The sequence below is a fragment of the Triticum aestivum genome, chromosome 2B (assembly GCF_018294505.1).
Source record: "Triticum aestivum cultivar Chinese Spring chromosome 2B, IWGSC CS RefSeq v2.1, whole genome shotgun sequence".
NCBI classification, from domain to species: Eukaryota; Viridiplantae; Streptophyta; class Magnoliopsida; order Poales; family Poaceae; genus Triticum; species Triticum aestivum.
The window spans coordinates 537323042-537346015 of NC_057798.1; positions in this window are offsets into that span (position 1 = coordinate 537323042).

Consider the following 22974-nt stretch of genomic DNA (forward strand, 5'->3'; position numbering starts at 1 on the left):
AGAAGTATGATATTCTTATTATTGGGGATGTGCATATCCCCGTTGAGGTAACCTAGTGTCATTTCAAAATTTATCCGGTTTCATGTGATTCAAAATGAGTTTGTTAACAAGACTTGATCAACCTTGTTAGTAGATTCCTTTTGATGAGTATGAGATGGATGAAGTTAGAAGGCACAACTCTCTGTACCCTCTTTTTACTTTCTGTTATTCAGATTTAATAAAGTAAAAATAATATTTTTTGTCTGTTTCCTGAATTATCCATGTAATAAAAAATACCCCGAAAATAAAAGTTCTCCAAATGCCCTGCAAATTAAATATGATTTTTTTCGGAATATTTGAGAATATCTGGCACTGAGAACACATCAGAGGGAGCCGGCACCTGGACACGAGGGTCCAGGGTGCGCCCCCTGGGGCACCCCCTACCTCGTGGGCCCCTGGTGGCCCCCTCCACTTATTCCTGCACCCATGCTCTTCTTCTTCCTCACAAAAAAAGCACCAACCAGCTCATGCACGAGTTCTAGCTCATTTTGCTGCCATTTTCGATCTCCTTGCTCAAAGCTCCATTCGCAAAACTGCTTTAGGAGATTGTTCTTTGGTATGTGACTCCTCCAATGGTCTATTGTTCTAGTGCTTTATTCATTGCAAATTTTTGCTGTGAAGGTGACCCTGTTCTTGAGCTTACATGTCAAATTTAGTTGGTCCCAAGTAGTTCAAATGCATGATATAGTCTCTAGGCACTTGTGGGAGTAGTTGCTATCAATTTTATTGAGTTTGGTTTACTTTTATCTTGAGTTACTAAAAATTTCAGAAATTTTGAGAAAATGATGAAGAGATTTTTGAGGGGCTGTTCTAGCCAAAGCTCAAAGGATAAACAAAGCAAGGAGAATAATAAGCCCAAGTATAATCTCCCTCACGTCGCAGAAGTTTGGCCGTGTGAATGGCCTTGTGATGAGTTCTTGAGAGCAGCCGGGATTCATGATGATTTTTATTCTTTGGTTGATAATGCGGGCCTCACCGACTTCCTCCACGACCAACTCGAACAATATCTCTTACTCACTAATACTTTCGTGCAAAATTTTCACTTTCATACTAAGAAATCACCACCTTCAGTGGAGTTTCATTTATATGATGAGGCTAGGGAGATGTCACTATGTGAATTTTGTGCTGTTTGCAAGATACCCTTCGGGGGCAGCATAGAGGAACCACATCATAGAGATGTGGATGGTTTGATTGATATGATTACTGTAGGAGAAACGAGGAAGGTTTCCCATGCAAGAATTACTAGCATACATTTTCCTGTTCTACGTTATTTTGCAATATTTGCTAGTAGATGCTTAATTGGTCGCGGGAACTGTGGAAACCTTAGTGTTCCTGATATTACTATTTTGTGCCATGCTATATTTCGTGACAATACTGTTAGTTTAGGTGCTATTGTTGCTAAACGATTAAGTCTGAACCGCACAAAGGGCCCCATCTTTGGAGGTATCTATGCTTCACGCCTTGCTAAACACCTTAGGATACCTATTAGGCATTATGAGAAAGAGGAAAATTTGCTGCCCCCTACCTTTTTAGATTATAAGAGTATGGTAGCACATGAGTTTATTGTTAAAAATGATGAGAAGATGCTTAAGTATAATTTGAGGTTTAATAAAACTCACAGTGAAACTATTATCTTGCCTGCACCCTCTTTGTTTGACTTATCTTCAGGCACGTTTCTCATTTTGCCGGAGGCCGTTTACGCGTACCGAGGCCAGACATCAGGTCCAGAGCCTGAGTCGGAACCACCACTTGACCCTTATCGACAATCCTTTTATCAGTGGGATCCGGAGGAGATTGCCAGCCAGTGGTACTCAAATGATACTCCTCAGTACACCGGAGAGAGTAGCTCTGATCCATGGGCATAGACCAACTCAGGCCAAAAGCGTAAGCTTGGGGGCGTACATATTTCTCATCGACATTACATTCATGTTCACACACTCATTCTAGTTGCCGGTGCTCATACTTTTTCATTGTACTATCCATGCTAGTTTAGTTTATTTTCTTTCTTTCTTCTTGTGTGTTTGAATAATCTTAAGAAAAAAGAGTTAGTAATAGCTTTTAGCTAGTTTGCTTTCCATGCCTGTAGTAGTAATAATTAAAAGCAAACTCAAAAATATTTCTCGTTCTTCTTTTGCTTGTTGGGAGCTTTCCCGTGTAAATAGTTTTATTTCTTTTCTTTTCTTTGGGGGTCGAAAGGAGAAGACCTTAATGAAATTGTTGAGTGGCTCTTTTATGCATAATTGATTGATTTAACCAAGAGCCCATATTACTTTGTCTTCTCCCTTGAATTGAATGCTTGCAGATTCCAGCTTAGTCCAATGCACGTGCACTCTTATTATTATCCACACCGTTTAGTCGTGCAAGTGAAAGGCAATAATGATGATATATGATGAAATGATTGAGATAAGAGGAGCTGGTATGAACTCGACCTATCTTGTTTTTGTAAATATGATTAGTTCATCGTTCCTGATTCAGCTTATTATGAATAAACATGTTTGCGATGACAATTAGAGATTATAGTTGCCTATGTCATGCTTAATTAGCTAGGAGTTTATAATGGTTTACCTTGAGTGCCAACATGCTATTAAAATGGTTGTGATGTGGTATGATAGGGTGGTATCCTCTTTCGAATGATTCGAGTGACTCGACTTGGCACATGTTCACGCATGTAGTTGAAACAAAATCAACATAGCCTCCACGATATTTATGTTCATGGTAGATTATATCCTACTCATGCTTGCACTCAGTGTCTATTAATTTTAATGCATGTTCATGACTGTTGTCGCTCTCCAGTTGGTCGCTTCCTAGTCTTTTTCTAGCCTTCACTTGTACTAAGTGGGAATACTGCTTGTGCATCCACTTCCATAAACCCAAAAGTTATTCCATATGAGTCCACTATACCTTCCTATATGCGGTATCTACCTGCCATTCCAAGTAAATTTGTATGTGCCAAACTCCAAACCTTCAAATGAAATTCTGTTTTGTATGCTCGAACAGCTCATGTATCAACTAGGGCTATGTGTATCTTCCGTGCTAGGCGGGTTATTCTCAAGAGGAGTAGACTCCGCTCCTCACTCACGAGAAAATGGCTGGTCACCGGGATGCCCAGTCCCATGCTCAAATCAAATCAAAATAATAGCAAACAAAACTCCCCCAGGATTGTTGTTAGTTGGAGGCACCCGTTGTTTCGGGCAAGCCATGGATTGATGCTTGTTGGTGGAGGGGGAGTATAAACTTTACCATTCTGTTTGGGAACCGCCTATAATGTGTGTAGCATGGAAGATATCGAAATCTCTTGGTTGTTGTGTTGACAATGAAAGCATACCACCCAAAATATTATTATCTCTGTTTTAAAAATCGAGCTCTGGCACCTCTACAAATCCCTGCTTCCCTCTGCAAAGGGCCTGTCTATTTACTTTTATGTTGGGTCATCTCCCACTTATTTGAAAAGCACCAGTTGGAGAGCACCTCTGTCATTTGCATGCATTACTATTAGTTTATATTGGGTATGACTATGACTGGATCTCTTTTACCATGAATTACAATGTTTAGTCAGTCCTTGATCTTTAAAAGGTGCTCTGCATTTATGTTTTGCGGTCTCAGAAAGGGCTAGCGAGATACCATCTTGTTATATCATATTATGATTGTTTTGAGAAAGTGTTGTGATCCAAGTTTTATTATTATTGCTCGCTAGTTAATTATGCCATTGATATGAGTAAACATGAGACCTAAGTGTTATTGTGGATATGGTTAGTTCATTATCTTTGCTGAAAACTTGAATGCTGGCTTTACATATTTACAACAACAAGAGCAAACAGAGTTTGTAAAAGTTTTTCTTTATCACTTTCAGTTTATCAACTGAATTGCTTGAGGACAAGCAAAGGTTTAAGCTTGGGGGAGTTGATACGTCTCCGTCGTATCTACTTTTCCAAACACTTTTGCCCTTGTTTTGGACTCTAACTTGCATGATTTGAATGGAACTAACCCGGACTGACGCTGTTTTCAGCAGAACTGCCATGGTGTTATTTTTGTGCAGAAATAAAAGTTCTCGGAATGACCTGAAACTCCACGGAAGTTATTTTTGGAATTAATAAAAAATACTGGCGAAAGAATCAAGGCCAGGGGGCCCACACCCTGTCCACGAGGGTGGAGGGCCGCCCCCCTAGGGCGCCCCCTGCCTCGTGGGCCCCCTGGTGCTCCACCGACCTCAACTCCAACTCCATATATTCACGTTCGGGGAGAAAAAAATAGAGAGAAGGATTCATCGCGTTTTACGATACGGAGCCACCGCCAAGCCCTAAACTCTCTCGGGAGGGCTGATCTGGAGTCCGTTCGGGGCTCCGGAGAGGGGAATCCATCGCCGTCGTCATCATCAACCATCCTCCATCACCAATTTCATGATGCTCACCGCCGTGCGTGAGTAATTCCATCGTAGGCTTGCTAGACGGTGATGGGTTTGATGAGATTTACCATGTAATCAAGTTAGTTTTGTTAGGGTTTGAGCCCTAGTATCCACTATGTTCTGAGATTGATGTTGCTATGACTTTGCTATGCTTAATGCTTGTCACTAGGGCCCGAGTGCCATGATTTCAGATCTGAACCTATTATGTTTTCATGAATATATGTGAGTTCTTGATCCTATCTTGCAAGTCTATAGTCACCTATTATGTGTTATGATCCGATAACCCCGAAGTGACAATAATTGGGATACTTACCAGTGATGACCGTAGTTTGAGGAGTTCATGTATTCACTAAGTGTTAATGCTTTGGTCCGGTACTCTATTAAAAGGAGGCCTTAATATCCCTTAGTTTCCATAGGACCCCGCTGCCACGGGAGGGTAGGACAAAAGATGTCATGCAAGTTCTTTTCCATAAGCACGTATGACTATATTCGAAATACATGCCTACATTACATTGATGAATTGGAGCTAGTTCTGTGTCACCCTATGTTATAACTATTACATGAGGAATCGCATCCGACATAATTATCCATCACTGATCCAATGCCTATGAGCTTTTCACATATTGATCTTTGCTTAGTTACTTTACCGTTGCCGCTGTTACAATTACTACAAAACTGCTACTGTCACTTTTGCCACTGTTACCGTTACTTCCATACTACTTTGCTACTAAATACTTTGCTGCAGATATTAAGTTATCCAGGTGTGGTTGAATTGACAACTCAACTGCTAATACTTGAGAATATTCTTTGACTCCCCTTGTGTCGAATCAATAAATTTGGGTTGAATACTCTACCCTCGAAAACTGTTGCGATCCCCTATACTTGTGGGTTATCATAAGGCATGAGAATCATCTCCTTGTCCTTAGGGTGACCATGAAATTGATGAGGTAGTCCCTCGCGTATTCATGGTGCTCTGCACAGACTGCCAAGAAGCTCTCGTGCATGAAGTACGGGTCAGTGACACATATATAAGGTATCTGCTCAATCCCGATGATGTAGTTCATGTACAAGGCATAAAGGTGGACAAACATAAAATCCATATTCCTTAATTGAAACATGTCGAAGATGTAATCAAATCGAAGGAAGAACTTCTCCGCGGGGATTGTGTCGACGTACAACCTTTGCCGCGACACATTAACCATGTAGAGTGGGTATCCTGGATTTTCTGAGGTGATTAGGCTTTTCTCTCTCTGTAACACATCGTCATGAAGTCTCCTTAGATCGCCGTGTATGGCCTGTACCGATGCCTTAGGTAGGATTGGTTCATCGACGATATGGTATTTCACCGCACCGCAGACATGTATATGGTCTTGAACCCGAGGCTGCGAAGGCGGTTGGATCATAGCAGTAACTTTATTGCTTCCTTTCCTCGCTCTCTTCTGATGCTTCTTTGGTGGAAGGTTGTCTACAGTTTATTCAGGCTCCGGAGGCGGCAATTCAGGCACTGACTCATGACGCTCAAATCCTAAGTACTCATACTGCTGAGACGTCGATCCTTCATCATCAGTGGCGCTAGTATTGAGATACTATTGCGTGTCATCGTCATCGTCATCCTCATCTATGGCGACGTCAGCACCGACTAATGGAGCCTCTTCCTCACCCAGTCCGCTATCACCCTGCACGACTGGCGAAGCTAATTGGGTAGGTGGGCTGCTGATGTTCATACCTTGCGGAGGCTGCGTGGTCGTGGGTGTGCTCCCGGCCGTCTCCAGACGAAGCAGACTATTTGGCCACAACAGGACCCACGTCTTGCAATCGCCAAGCCGCCGTGGGGTCTCATCGTCATCCCCCCCTAGTACCGGAGGAACCAAATTCTCGTGGCCCGGTTTGACACTGGCCATGGAAACCTTGAAGATGTCTTGGGCGATCGACCGGCTGTGGAACAATTGTTCCTTCATCTTCATTATCATTGCCTTCCCCACGTCCACCTTCTAGACGTTGATGTCGTATAATATGGTGCACGGGGCGTCAGCCTGCAAAGACATGTCTGCGATGTGAGACATCTGAAAGGCAACAGAAACAGGAGATTATACATTTATTGAAGAGGGCCGGTGTGACAGGTACCGTGAGGGCGTCGAGCTCAGCCAAAGACGAAGCAGGTGCGGGAGCCGGTGTGGGAGCAGGTGCTGGTGCAACACTAGTCGAGCTGCTCCCGAAGAAGTCGGCAAGGGGAAAGTCCACTGCATCTTTTTCTGGATTTCGCCTGCTCCAACCGACGATAGCCGGAACCAAGACTGCCAGGTCCCGTTTTACAGTAGCTACCACTGTTGCGACTGTCTTAGTTGAATTCTTCTCAACCGCAATGTCAACCTTCTTGTCGGTGCTTTCTTCAGTTAATCTCCATCTTTCCTTTCTCTCCTCCATGGTATCATTGTAGTACTTCTTCCATGTGGCGCTGTCTCCAACACCGTGCACGCGTCCATACGACGACCGAGTGTCCACCGGGAGTTGTTTCAATATGTTCAACACCCGGTTGAATGGAGTGTCCCACTTGGGCCTCGCCAATGCCTCAGACGACGAGTCGCTTTTGGCCGCAATCCTGTGCTGCTCTCTCTACAAAAGGAACAAGGATCGTTTACAAATATGACTAAACATGCAGTTGAATTGATCAGAAACTAAAATTAGCAGCAATCTCATGAACTCCTCGTGTCCGGGTTCGTCTCAAAAACCTTCTTGACTGGATCCCAACGGTACCGGGCCCTAAGGACGTCATACTCTTGCGGGACGGTGAACTCCGCCAAGGGGTCTGGGAAGCCCAGACTTTCGCATTCCACGTCCTCCTTGGCCCATATGGACCTCTTCCCCGCGTAACCAGGGCTTCCGAGGTGGTGGCGCCCCATGTTCCTATCTTGAAGCCCCTTCATGTACTTTTGAGTTTTTTTGGCATCTTCGGCATCGCAAGCCGCCTTGAATAGTTCAAACAGCTCTTCCGTGATTGTTGGATTTTCCTTCACAATCTCAGAGTAGGGTTCCTTTTTGTCGATGGCGCATTTCACCCTTACTTTCTAGGCAGCCAACACGTTGCTACACTTGGTCATGGCGCATTTGTGTATCTGCTTCATGGCCGGGTCTTTCTGTGGATCTTTATATTGGATTTCATCCCGACCCAGGAACAAGAATATCTGGTGCAACAGGGTTAGGATGGAGTGCTTCATATTTGGCCTCTTCTTTAGTTTCTTATCATTGATGGTGGCGCACGCCCGTACGATGCAGCCTATCTGATTACCGTAGCAGGAGCGCACTTCCACATGCAGTTTTGGCTCAAAATTGTCATCATCCACCTCCGTGACCACTAGTCTAGTAGTGAGGAGCTGGTTTGGGCGTCGACATCTGCTCTTTGATTTCGGTTCTATGGCTTTGCCAGTCTCGGCGCCGGTCTCAGTGTCGGTCAGGGTCTCAACGCTAGTCTTGGCACCGGTCTCAATGTCGGTCTCGGATGAGACAGGTGGGCCCAACAAAAACAACCGTTGATTGTTGGCAAGGCTCAAATATTTGTGTGCCGCTAGGTAGACGTCATCGCAATCACCAGAACCCTGTCCTTCATCGTTGTTAGCCATGTTTCCTACGATTAAATCTATTCAATTAATTCTAGACCTAATAAAATGAGTAATGACATAAAAAAGGCCTATGTTTTGCAGGAACATTGATTACTCCTCGGTGCGGCAAATCCCGGGCACTCGATATGTCCTAGTTTGTAGCACAAGTCATCCCGAAATTCATGGAAATTTTTGGCATGACCTTTGCTAAAAAGTGGACAAATCGAGCACCTGAAATTTGCCGGAACGGAAATAAATCAACATTCCGGCAAAATATAGGCCACTCGGCTTCATTCCCTGGAAACAACAAAAGGCCACTTGGGCACAATTAAACCACTTCAATGAAAAGATATAACATGACCACTTCAATGAAAATATATAATCAACAATAAAATTCTAGGAAGGGATCATCTTTAAAATAAAACTTGCCTAAATTATTTTCCTTGAAAAATAGTGGTCTTTTCGAAAATCAAAAACCTTTGCAAAATGACCTCACTAAACACTTCTCTTCCTAGGACAAAACCCAAATTATGTTGATCTAACTATTCACACACACACACATACACACACACACACTATTTTCTCTAACCCTTCTCTGCCTAGGACAGAACCCAATTAAATTGAAAAGGAACTTCGTTTCTCTAACCCTTCTGACCTAATGCTCTAAAGTAAATTTTTGCTCTAACCTAGCCAACCTACTTAACCTAGCTTGTTAACCTAACAAACCTAATTAACCTAGATATTTAACCTAGTTAGTTAACCTAGTTTACCTAGATAATTAACCTAATTAAACTAGTCAACCTAGCTAGTTCTCTGTCAAAGCCCTAAATAAATTTTTTGCACTAACCTAGATAATTAACCTAATTAAACTAGTTAACCTAACTAGTTATCTGTCAAAGCCCTAACTAAAATTTTGCACTAACCTAGATAATTAACCTAATTAAACTAGTTAACCTAACTAGTTCTCTGTCAAAGCCCTAACTAAAATTTTGCACTAACCTAGATAATTAACCTAATTAAACTAGTTAACCTAGCTAGCTAGTTCTCTGTCCAGTGTTTCTGTTATGCATGAGAGAGAGAGAGAGAGGATGGGTGGGGGCTTACAGAGGATGGCTCCGGTGGTGGCGAGGGAGGCAGCGGCGTCTCCGGTGATGGCGAGGGAGGCAGTTGTGGCGAGAGAGGTAGGGGCATCGAGGGTGGCTCCCGTGGGGCCGAGGGCGGCTACAGTGGCGTTGATGAGGCCGCGCGGCTCCGGTTGCATTGGGGGCGGCTCCAGTAGCGTCGACGGCGCGCGGCTCTGGTGGCTCCGGGGCGTCGACGTCGGCAGGAGACGACGGTGAAGTGGGGCGACGACGAATTGGGGAGATGGCAGCAAAGTGGGGAAAGGGATTTGGGGGAGAAGTGGTGGCCGGGGGGAAACCATTTTTAGGTTAAGTCAAACTTAGCGGTAGCGCGTTTTGCAAAACACGCTATTGCTAAGATAGCTATAGCGGTTTTTACTAAACGCTCTACTGCTATAACTATGTATTTCCTTTTATTTTCTTATTTCCTTTTCTGTTTCTATAGCGGGGGTCTAGGAAACGCGTTTTCGCTATATTATCTATAGTGCCTCTTATGAATAGACGCTATTGCTATGCCTTTCTCCTTTTTTCCTTTTTTCATTTATTTTTCTTTACATTTCATTTTTTCCTTTCTCCTTTTTCTATTTCTTTCATTTTCATTTACTTTTCTATTTGTTTTTCATTTTATTTTATTTTCATTAGCAGTAGCGCTTCTCATAGTAAACGCGCTGCTACATAGATCCTAGCGGTAGCATGGTTTCTAAAAGACTGCTACTACTATGTGTAGCCTATCGACTTAGTAATGGGAATATTAGTAGTAGCCCTTTTACAGGAACACGCACTACTGCTACATTTTTATCTGTAGCGCTCTTGTCCTGAACGCGCTACTGCTATGTAGCACTAGCGCCCTTTTTTAACGCGCGCTACTACTAAAGTTCTGTGTATAAGGTTTTCCCTAGTTGTGAATAGAAATTTTAAAATGTCAGCAATGCTTCATGTTACCGGAAGCATTACGATCAATAATGACATTCGTCAAATATGGGATTACTTTAATGGTGGCATTTCTTGTTTACCAGATACAACAGATCAACAACAACTAAGGAGTTGGTTTAAGGTCATGGGCCCATCGGGACACCAGGACACTCAGCAGCGTAAAGAAGCAACTTACTTATGATACTGGGGAAAACAACAAAAGTACCATTTGTAACACAGTTTAATTGCATTATATCACCGGAGCCATTAGATTAACAATAACACTGGTTAGACATGTCCTTAAGGTAATAGTGTGATTGCTTCATTTTACATGCGCCCTTACATTAACAACAGCAAAAAGTTGGTATAAGGACATGCAATAGTGGACGCATCAGCACAATGTACCTACAAGGAGGCATAAAGTGGTGATGTCGAGTTTGTTCATACTTTGTGAGGGCAGCAAAATCTAATCTCAGAGACCTTTTACTATGTGAGGGCAGCAAATCTAATCATGGACATTATCTGTTGACTTGTCTACCAATCGCCACTTTCTATCCTTTTTTCAACCAATAATAGATCTGTTCCTTATCCAGTTTGTATAGCCTTTTCCCTTTATTTCCCTTTTCAACCAAGAGGCCGGTTGGGTATCTAGTCTCTACTACTTTTCCCCTGTTATTTCCTCTTTGAATCAAGTCCTATATTCATGCTACGACTTCCCCCCTTTCTTCGTTGTTTGAACCAAGTCCTAGATTCAACTGCATGAAGTAGCATTACCTCCAATAATACTAAAAAATTAGGTGGCTTTGGAAGACATCGGGAAGTAGAAAAATGCACATGCAGACACGTGGGGGCTGGGGCAGTAGAGCAAGGCCACTTTCGAAGAACTTATACCTGAGGGTTGTCGGGATGTCGGCAGTGGCAGGTCGGGTCTGCGCATAATACGGCTGGGAGGAAGAAGGGCCGGAGGACCTCCCGAGTCGGCGCTGTGTCAGAGAGAACGACATGGGTAGAGGATCGGGACCCGCCGGCAGCTGTGGGTTTCCTCCCTCGCCGCCGATGACCGTGTGAACGATGCACTGGTCCTCTACACACATCATCCAAAGGGATCCGACCAGATCTGTGACCAGCGGTGAGCAGAGAGAAAATGTCACTATCGCTGTCTCGTTTAAATCTGGAGAGGATGAGAGAATGAAGAGAGCAACCCTAGTAAAGCAAGCGCTCAGGTCCCTGCCTATATATATTGTGGAGTGATTATCTTTTTCTCTCCACAACAAGCTTTCAATTTGTGCACGTGGCATTAAAGAAATAAACTCTTTATTTAACGTGACTAATTGTACAACTCCTACTTACTAGTGTAGTATTGTTCACTTGTGCTCCCCGGCCCTCCATTCATTGAACAACCCCACGGATGAATAAACATACAGAACTAGTATTTATATAGAATGAACAAGCTCGAACTATTTTGGCTTTGAGATATCGATGGTACAGTTTGACCACATTGCATCAATGGACTCAGTACTTTGAAGTAACCTATACGTATAAACGCATGCACGGTTTACATTCCGAATCGCTAGCTAGAGCTTGAACTGTATTTGTTTACATGTACCACATTTTTCTTTTGGTTTTCTGCTCCATGGCGTAATTCATCGATACAAAAATATACTATGAGTAGTTAAAAGTTGAGGGCAGGGCTTTTCCCGGGCAGTATGCGCGGCAGTTTTCACATAGGCGGTTTGACACAGAGGCGAGGAGGGTGAGGGAGTAGCAGATTCAACTTACTGCTAGAAAGGTAGGGCTGTGCGATTTGACCGTGCGTTACTGTTGGAAAGACGGGGTCTTGTGATATGACTACTCACTATAGTCATGAATTACTGACGCTATGACCGGGGTGATGCCCCCCTTCCGTTCCCCACTCTAATCTGGTGCATGACACATCAACCCGGATGTTGGCTCTCCCACATGTCGATGAAGTACATAAGAAGGAGCAAAGAATCATGTGGTATTTATAGTGTATATACTAGTACTACTACTCACGTCGGAGGAGTGTGAACCATGGCAGCCCAGTGAACCAGCAGGCGATAGGCCATAGAAAACAATGTGGTGATATGGTCATAAAAAACAATGTGCTACAGTCCAGTCTGTAGCATGTACAGTACTACTCCTCTTCCTCCTCGTTTTGGTTCATCGCCATCATACTTTCCCCATTCCTGTGTTTTCAGTATCCTGTGAATCAAAGAGGCCCTTAGACTGGTTTAGGTCCGGTCATTTTTTATAAATGTGTGATGTCCAAAATTTAATGAATGTGCTCTGGTTTCTATGAAAATAATCTGGTTTGCATGTAGTAATTTATTTATTTATTTATTCTTCTGCGGGGGGTTGCATGTAATTTGTGAGGTCTGAAATGTAAAGTATGCCGACATGGTTGCATATGCTCCAAGTCGTGCATGCACTACGACCCAGATGCTCTATGTCCCACATGTCAACGAAAGGGAGCACGTGGAAATAGCCTAGGAGTACATATAGGAGGATAAATGCGTGAAAAATATGTACTATGAAGCGTTGCTGCGGTTTTAGAAGGAGACCTAAAGTGATGACAGGTATAGGTCGCACGCACCCAACTAGTGGTACTAGCCGTACGACCACTTTTTCCCTAAAAAAAGAGGTACGAGTACTAAGTACTCCTATTCTATCAACACGAGTCCCATCTGACAACAGTGTCCGTGCTACAACTAGCTCTTCTCCCTCGTTTCTCTCTTCTAATTCGAACTCAGCCAACGCGTGGTGGGCGGGATGGGGATTTGCCGATGGACGGTTTACTCAACTGCGGCCCCACCTCATAGTTAAAATGTTACGACTGGAATAAAAATGCAATACACTAATAAAACATTAAGGCCACAAGGCGATGCAATGCTGGTTACAGGAGGCAAGAAGAAAGATGCATCCATCGACGACGTCCCATCCTCGACTCATGGCGCCATCCCACGGGATGGCGGCTAAGTAGCAGCGGCTTTCGTGGCCAGGTCGACGTGCTTCTGAACAATGGCGTCCAAATATTCCAGCCACTGGAAGAAGGCCAACGTCTTTCTGTCCTTGCTGGTCTTATAGTGGCCTATGTAGACGATTTCCTCGTAGACGTGGATGTGCAGATTGACGGTTTCTTGCATGGCGAGGCGCTGTGCGGCGAGCGCGGCCTCGAGGTGCACATTCTTTGTCGTGACCTCTGACACCTACAGGGCCACTAGGGCTTGAAAGAGTTCGTCACCATGGAGGCCGATGAGGGTGGCAGGCAATGAGGAGCCTAGGCGCGTGGGCTAGAGTAGTACGGGAAGGTCGTCCGCGCGCTTCTTGATGGCTGTGAACTTGCAGATGGAACAGACCATCATGTCGTCCATGTAAGAGGCAAAGTCGGCGTCGGCAAGGGCTACGACGCCAGTGATCATCAGCATCATCTGGAAACGATACGCGGTGCCGGGCCACAGGACAGCGTCTTGGATGATTGGGCACAGCCGACTGCCGCTCGCATCCACTCCCTCCATAGGTGCTTGTGGATTCTGGTCACTTGGTCTTGGATTGGAGTGAGTAGTGTTGCGCAGAGACTAGGAGTAGATGGATTGGAGTGGTGGGGTGCCTTTATGTGAGAGTCCAAACTCTGTTGCATTCACATCGTGCTGGCTCTATTTTGCTTCTCCAATTAATTCCCTCTGCATGCTAATTGAGGATGCATCATTGACCGTTCAACGCCTCGGGAACCGCTACCCTCTCCCTTCTTGTCATTCAAGCCGTATCAATGTAAATGCGGGTCAAGAAGAGACCAGTCATTTACTACATTGTGCACCGTGGCCGTGTGGGGGTGCAACGCGAATGACACATGCATTCTGTACTTGTTCCACTTTCTCGTTTTGAACTCGTGACTTGTAGTTACGCTCAGTTTTGAATATATAAGTTTGGTTGTCATGACAATATATACAACACTCGCTTCATGTAGGTTGGGTCGCTAAAGTCAAAATTAGACACAAAACACGATGGTGATGGATCAGTCTACCTCCGTCCTGGTTTATTGCTCCCCGTCGTAATCTATGCCAAATTTTGACCATAAATGTGACTAACAAAAGGTTCATGCATGACATGCACTAACATTTTGTCAGTTAAATCTTTGGTCAAAATTTAGCTCAAATTATGAAAGGGACTAATAAACCAGGACCTAGGTAGTACACCAGATCAAAGACATTGATACTACATATAATTAATGCCAAATAAGAGCAAGGGATCACACATGTCATTTACAACTGGAATAAAAATGCCATACACTAATAAAACATTAAGGCCACAAGGCGATGCAGTGCTGGTTACAAGAGGCAAGAAGAAAGATGCATCCATCGACGATGTCCACCTCCTCGACTCAGGGCGCCGGCCCACCAAACAGCGGCTAAGTAGCAGCGGCTTTCTTGGCCAGGTCGACGTTTCTGAACAATGGCGTCCAAAGATTCCAGCCGCTGGAAGAAGGCCAATGTCTTTCTGTCCTCACTGGCCTTGTAGTGGCCTATGTAGATGATTTCCTCGTAGACGTGGATGTGTAGGTTGATGGTTTCTTGCATGGTGAGGCGCTGCGCGGTGAGCGCGACCTCGAGGTGCACATTCTTCGTCACGACCTCCGGCAGCTGCAGGGCCACATGTGCTTCAAAGAGTTCATCACCTTGGAGGCTGATGAGGGTGGTAGACAATGAGGAGCTAGCCTAGGAGGCGCGGGCTAGAGCAGTACGACAAGGTCATCTGCACGCTTCCTGGCGGCGGTGAACTTGCGGGTGGAGCCGACCATCATCTGGTACATGCGAGAAGTGAAGCCGGCGTCGACGAGGGCTATGACGCCGGCGGTCGCCAGCATCATCTAGAAACACTGCATGGTGCGGGGCTGCAGACCAGCGTCTTAGACAATCTGGCACAACCGACTGCCGCTCGCGTCCATCGACGCCATGGGTGTGATACGTCTCCAACGTATCTATAATTTTTGATCGTTCCATGCTATTATATTACCCGTTTTGGATGTTTATGGGCTTTACTATACACTTTTATATCATTTTTGGGACAAACCTAATAACCGGAGGCCCAACCCGAATTGCTGTTTTTTTGCCTATTTCAGTGTTTCACAGAAAAGGAATATCAAACGGAGTCCGAACGGAATGAAACCTTCGGGAGCGATCTTTTTGGAACAAACGCAATCTAGGAGACTTGGAGTGGTCGTCAAGAAGCAGCTGAGGCGGCCACGAGGGTGCAAGGCGCGCCCTAGGGAGGGGGGGGCGCCCCCTGCCTCATGGGCCCCTCGTGGCTCCCCTGACCGACTTCCTTCGCCTATATATATCTACGTACCCCGAAAGCATCCAGGAGCACCACGAAAAACTATCTCCATCGCCGCAACCTTCTGTACCCGTGAGATCCCATCTTGGAGCCTTTTCCGGTGCTCCACTGGAGGGGGAATCGATCATGGAGGGCTTCTACATCATCGCCAAGGCCTCTCCGATGAGTTGTGATTAGTTTACCACAGACCTTCGGGTCCATAGTTATTAGCTAGATGGCTTCTTCTCTCTCTTTTAATCTCAATACAAAGTTCTCCTCGATCTTCTTGGAGATCTATTCGATGTAACTCTTTTTGCGGTGTGTTTGTTGAGATCCAATGAATTGTGGGTTTATGATCAAGTTTATCTATGAGAAATATTTGAATCTCCTCCGAATTCTTTTATGTATGATTAGTTATCTTTGCAAGTCTCTTCGAATTATCAGTTTGGTTTGGCGTACTAGATTGATCTTTCTTGCCATAGGAGAGGTTCTTAGCTTTGGGTTCAATCTTGCGGTGTCCTTTCCCAGTGACAACCGAGGCAGCAAGGCACGTATTTTATTGTTGCCATCGAGGATAAAAAGATGGGTTTTATATCATATTGCTTGAGTTTATCCCTCTACATCATGTCATCTTGCTTAATGCGTTACTCTGTTCTTAGGAACTTAATACTCTAGATGCATGATGGATAGCGGTCGATGTGTGGAGTAATAGTAGTAGATGCAGGCATGAGTCGGTCTACTTGTCGCGGACGTGATGCTTATATACATGATCATGCCTAGATATTCTCATAACTATGCACTTTTCTATCAATTGCTCGACAGTAATTTGTTCACCCACCGTAATACTTATGCTATCTTCAGAGAAGCCACTAGTGAAACCTATGGCTCCCGGGTCTATTCTCTATCATATAAGTTTCGATCTACTTTATTTTGCAATCTTTACTTTTCAATCTATATCATAAAAATACCAAAAATATTTATCTTATCATATTATCTCTATCAGATCTCACTTTCGCAAGTGGTCGTGAAGGGATTGACAAACCCTTTATCACGTTGGTTGCGAGGTTCTTGTTTTTTTGTGTAGGTACGAGGGACTTGCGTGGAGCCTCCTACTGGATTGATACCTTGGTTCTCAAAAACTGAGGGAAATACTTATGCTACTTTGCTGCATCACCCTTTCCTCTTCAACGGAAAAACCAACGCATGCTCAAGGGGTAGCAAGAAGGATTTCTGGCGCCGTTGCCGGGGAGGTCTTCGCTCAAGTCAAGACATACCAAGTACCCATCACAAACTCATCTCCCTCGCATTACATTATTTGACATTTCCCTCTTGTTTTCCTCTCCCCCACTTCACCCTTGCTGTTTTATTTGCCCTCTCTTTCCCGTTCTCCTCTTTTTCGCTTGTCTCTTGTGTGCTTGAGTGTTGGATTGCTTGTCACAATGGCTCAAGATAATACTAAATTGTGTGACTTTTCCAATACCAATAATAATGATTTCCTTAGCACTCCGATTGCTCCTCTTAATGATGTTGAATCTTGTGAAATCAATGCTGCTTTGTTGAATCTCGTTATGAAAGATCAATTCTCCGGCCTTCCTAGTGAAGATGTCGCTACTCATCTAAACAACTTTGTTGATTTGTGTGATATGCAAAAGAAGAAAAACTTGAATTAGAAGTTTCTATCCCTAGAAAACTTTATGATGAGTGGGAACCTACAATTAAAATTAAAATAAAAGATCATGAATGCTATGCTTTGTGTGATTTGGGTGCTAGTGTTTCCACGATTCCCAAAACTTTATGTGATATGCTAGGTTTCCATGAATTTGATGATTGCTCTTTAAACTTGCACCTTGCGGATTCCACTATTAAGAAACCTATGGGAAGGATTAATGATTTTCTTATTGTTTCAAATAGGAATTATGAGCCCATAGATTTTATCGTTCTTGATATAGATTGCAATCTTTCATGTCCTATTATTCTTGGTAGACCTTTCCTTAGAACGATTGGTGCAATTATTGATATGAAGGAAGGAAATATTAGATTCCAATTTCCATTAAGGAAAGGCATGGAACATTTTCCTAGAAAGAAAATCAAATTACCTTATGAATCTATTATGAGAGCCACTTATGAATTGAATACCAAAGATGGAAATACTTAGATCTATTCTCGCTTTTATGCCTAGCTAGGGGCGTTAAATGATAGCGCTTGTTGGGAGGCAACCCAATTTTATTTTTGTTCCTTGCTTTTTGTTCCTGTTTAGTAATAAATAATTCATCTAGCCTCTGTTTAGATGTGGTTTTATATTTTAATCAGTGTTTGTGCCAAGTAGAACCTATAGGATCATCTTGGGTTAAAGTTAATTTGATCTTGCTGAAAAACAGAAACTTTCATGCACAAGAGATTTTTTTTAATAAATCACAGAAACGTGATTTTGAGTTGATTATTTTTGCAGTAGATCAATAGACAAATTGACTAGGACTTCCTATTTTGGTAGGATTTTTAGATTTCCAAAAGTATTCAAAAATTACAGATTTCTACAGACTGTTCTGTTTTTGACAGATTCTGTTTTTCGTGTGTTGTTTGCTTATTTTGATGAATCTATGGCTAGTATCGGGGGGGGGGGGGTATGAACCATAGAGAAATTTGAATACGGTAGGTTTAACACCAATATAAATAAAGAATGAGTTCATTACAGTACCTTAAGTGGTGGTTTTTCTTTCTTGCACTAACGGAGCTCATGAAATTTCCTGTTGAGTTTTGTGTTGTGAAGTTTTCAAGTTTTGGGTAAAGATTTGATGGACTATGTAATAAGGAGTGGCAAGAGCCTAAGCTCGGGGATGCCCATGGCACCCCAAGATAATTCAAGGACAATCAAAAGCCTAAGCTTGGGGATGCCCCGGAAGGCATCCCCTCTTTCGTCTTCGTCTATCGGTAACTTTACTTGGAGCTATATTTTTATTCACCACATGATATGTGTTTTGCTTGGAGCGTCTTGTATGATATGAGTCTTTCCTTTTTAGTTTACCACAATCATCCTTGCTGTACACACCTTTTGGGAGAGACCCACATGATTCGGAATTTATTAGAATACTCTATGTGCTTCACTTATATCTTTTGAGCTAGACAGTTTTGCTCTAGTGCTTCACTTATATCTTTTTAGAGCACGGCGGTGGTTTTATTTTGTAGAAATTATTGATCTCTCATGCTTCATTTATATTATTTTTAGAGTATTTTAGAACATCATGGTATTTGCTATGGTCATAGAATTGGTCCTAATATGATGGGCACCAAGTTGGGTATAGTAAAAACTATCATAGAAATTGCATTGAATACTATGAGAAGTTTGATGCTTGATGATTGTTTTGAGATATGAGGATGGTAATATTAGAGTCATGCTAGTGGAGTAATTGTGAATTTGAGGAATACTTGTGTTGAAGTTTGTGATTCCTGTAGCATGCACATATGGTGAACCGTTATGTGATGAAGTTGGAGCATGATTTATTTTTTGATTGTCTTCCTTATGAGTGGCGGTCGAGGACGAGCGATGGTCTTTTCCTACCATTCTACCCCCCTAGGAGCATGCGCTTAGTACTTTGTTCCAATAACTTGTAGATTTTTGCAATAAGTATATGAGTTCTTTATGACTAATGTTGAGTCCATGGATTATACGCACTCTCACCCTTCCACCATTGCTAGCCTCTCTTGTGCCACGCAACTTTCGCTGGTACCATACACCCACCATATACCTTCCTCAAAACAGACACCATACCTACCTATTATGGCATTTCCATAGCCATTCCGAGATATATTGCCATGCAACTTTCCACCGTTCCGTTTATTATGACACGCTCCATCATTGTCATATTGCTTTTGCATGATCATGTAGTTGACATCATATTTGTGGCAAGGCCACCTTGATAATTCTTTCATACATGTCACTCTTGATTCATTGCATATCCCGGTACATCGTCAGAGGCATCCACATAGAGTCATATTTTGTTCTAAGTATTGAGTTGTAATTCTTGAGTTGTAAGTAAATAAAAGTGTGACAATCTTCATTATTAGAGCATTGTACCAAGTGATGAAAGGATGATGGAGACTATGATTCCCCCACAAGTCGGGATGAGACTCCAGACTTTATGAAAGATAAAAGAGGCCAAAGAAGCCCAAATAAAAAAAGGCCAAAGAAGCCCACCAAATAAAAAAAATGAGAGAAAATGAGAGAAGGGACAATGTTACTATCCTTTTCCCACACTTGTGCTTGAAAGTAGCACCATGATCTTCATGATAGAGAGTCTCTTATGTTGTCACTTTCATATACTAGTGGGAATTTTACATTATAGAACTTGGCTTGTATATTCCAATGATGGGCTTCCTCAAAATGCCCTAGGTCTTCGTGAGCAAGCAAGTTGGATGCACACCCACTTAGTTTCTTTTGTTGAGCTTTCATACACTTATAGCTCTAGTGCATACGTTGCATGGCAATCCCTACTCACTCACATTGATATCTATTAAGGGGCATCTCTATAGCCCATTGATACGCCTAGTTGATGTGAGACTATCTTCTCCTTTTTTGTCTTCTCCACAACCACCATTCTATTCACCATATAGTGCTATGTCCATGGCTCACGCTCATGTATTGCGTGAAAGTTGAAAAAGTTTGAGAACATCAACGTATGAACCAATTGCTTGGCTTGTCATCGGGTTGTGCATGATTTAAATATTTTGTGTGATGAAGATAGATCATAGCAAGACTATATGATTTTGTAGGGATAGCTTTCTTTAGCCATGTTATTTTGAGAAGACATGATTTGTTTGTTAGTATGTTTGAAGTATTATTGTTTTCATGTCAATATGATCTTTTATCTTGAATCATTTGGATCTGAACATTCATGCCACAATAAAGAAAATTACATTGAGAAATATGATAGGTAGCATTCCACATCAAAAATTCTGTTTTTATCATTTACCTACTCGAGGACGAGAAGGAATTAAGCTTTGGGGATGCTTGATACATCTCCAACGTATCTATAACTTTTGATTGTTCCATGCTATTATATTACCTGTTTTGGATGTTTATGGGCTTTACTATACACTTTTATACCATTTTTGGGACTAACCTACTAACCGGAGGCCCAGTCCGAATTGCTACTTTTTTTGCCTATTTTAGTGTTTCGCAGAAAAGGAATATCAAACGGAGTCCAAACGAAATGAAACCTTCAGGAGCGATCTTTTTGGAACAAACGCAATCCAGGAGACTTGGAGTGGACGTCAAGAAGCAGCCGAGGTGGCCACGAGGGTGCAAGGCACGCCCTAGGGGGGGCGCCCCCTGCCTCGTAGGCCCCTCGTGGCTCCCGTGACCGACTTCCTTCGCCTATATATATATATATATATATATATATATATATATATATATATATATTCGTACCCCGAAAACATCCAGGAGCACCATAGAAAACTATTTCCACCGCTGCAACCTTCTGTACCCGTGAGATCCCATCTTGGAGCCTTTTCCGGCGCTCCGTCGAAGGGGGAATCGATCATGGAGGGCTTCTACATAATCGCCCAGGCCTCTCCGATGAGTTGTGAGTAGTTTACCACAGACCTTCGGGTCCATAGTTATTAGCTAGATGACTTCTTCTCTCTCTTTGAATCTCAATACAAAGTTCTCCTCGATCTTCTTGGAGATCTATTCGATGTAACTCGTTTTGCGGTGTGTTTGTCAAGATCCGATGAATTGTGGGTTTATGATCAAGTTTATCTATGAGAAATATTTGTATCTCCTCTGAAGTCTTTTATGTATGATTAGTTATCTTTGCAAGTATCTTTGAATTATCAGTTTGGTTTGGCCAACTAGATTGATCTTTCTTGCAATGGGAGAAGTGCTTAGCTTTGGGTTCAATCTTGCGGTGCCCTTTCCCAGTGACAGCAGGGGCAGCAAGGCACGTATTGTATTGTTTCCATCGAGGATAAAAAGATGGGGTTTATATCATATTGCATGAGTTTATCCCTCTACATCATGTCATCTTGCTTAATGCGTTACTCTATTCTTATGAACTTAATACTCTAGATGCAGGCAGGAGTCGGTCGATGTGTGGAGTAATAGTAGTAGACGCAGGCAGGAGTCGGTCTACTTGTGGCGGACGTGATGCCTATGTACATGATCATGCCTAGATATTCTCATAACTATGCACTTTTCTATCAATTGCTCGACAATAATTTGTTCACCCAGTGTAATACTTATGCTATCTTCAGAGAAGCCACTAGTGAAACCTATGGCCCCCGGGTCTATTCTCTATCATATAAGTTTCTGATCTACTTTATTTTGCAACCTTTACTTTTCAATCTATATCATAAAAATACCAAAAATATTTATCTTATCATATTATCTCTATCAGATCTCACTTTCGTAAGTGGCCGTGAAGGGATTGACAACCCCTTTATCGCATTGGTTAGAGGTTCTTGTTTGTTTGTGTAGGTACGAGGGACTTGTGTGGAGCCTCCTACTGAATTGATACCTTGGTTCTCAAAAACCGAGGGAAATACTTACACTACTTTGCTGCATCACCCTTTCCTCTTCAAGGGAAAAATCAACACATGCTCAAGAGGTAGCAGGGTGCTTGTGGCTTCTCGTCACTTGGTCTTGGTCTTGGATTGGAGTGGGCAGTGTTGCACAGAGACTAGGAGTATATGGATTGGAGTGGTGGGGCGCCTTTATGAGAGTCCAAACTGCGTTGCATTCACATCATGTTGGCTCCATTCTGCTTCTCCAATTACTTACTCCTACCTCTGCATGCTAATTGAATGCGGAGGCATCATTGACCGTTCAACGTTTCGGGAACCGCTACCCTCTGCCTCGTTGGCATTCAAGCCATATCAACATAAATGCATGTCAAAAAGAGACTAGTCAGTAGTAGTATACTCAATATTGTGCACCGCAACCAAGGCGGAGAGGAAAGCGAGAGAACTACATATTTATTTACAGTGTAGATTCACTCATTTTGCTCCGTATGTACTCATTTAGGGTGTAGTCACTTGTTAAAATCTCTAGAAAGGCAAATACTTCCTCCGTTTTTATTTAGTCTGCATATTAGAGTTGACTGAAGTCAAATTTCATAAAATTTGACCAAGTTTATAAAAAATAATATAAACATTTATCATAACAAATATATATGATGTGAAAGTACATTCAATAATAAATCTAATTGTATCGATTTGTTATTGCTTATGTTAATATATTTTTTATAAAATTGGTCAAAGTTTATAAAGCTTGACTTTTACCAAAGCTAATACCCGAACTAAATAAAAACGGAGGGAGTATTTAGGAATGGAGGGAGTAGTCCCTCCTTTCTGGTTTACATGGTTATACTATTAAGAGCAAGTACAATAGTGGGCTTATAGCCTCCTTAGATGGCAATTTTGTCTCATGGAAGAGCCTGGCTATATGCGTGCTCCAAGGCTCCGCACCACGCCCCACCCCTACACAAAGACTGCCATGCGAGCGTTCGCAACTGCCACATTTGGGTTGTGTTTGGATCTTCGCCTCTTCGAGAAGACGAACAATGATGTTACTGCT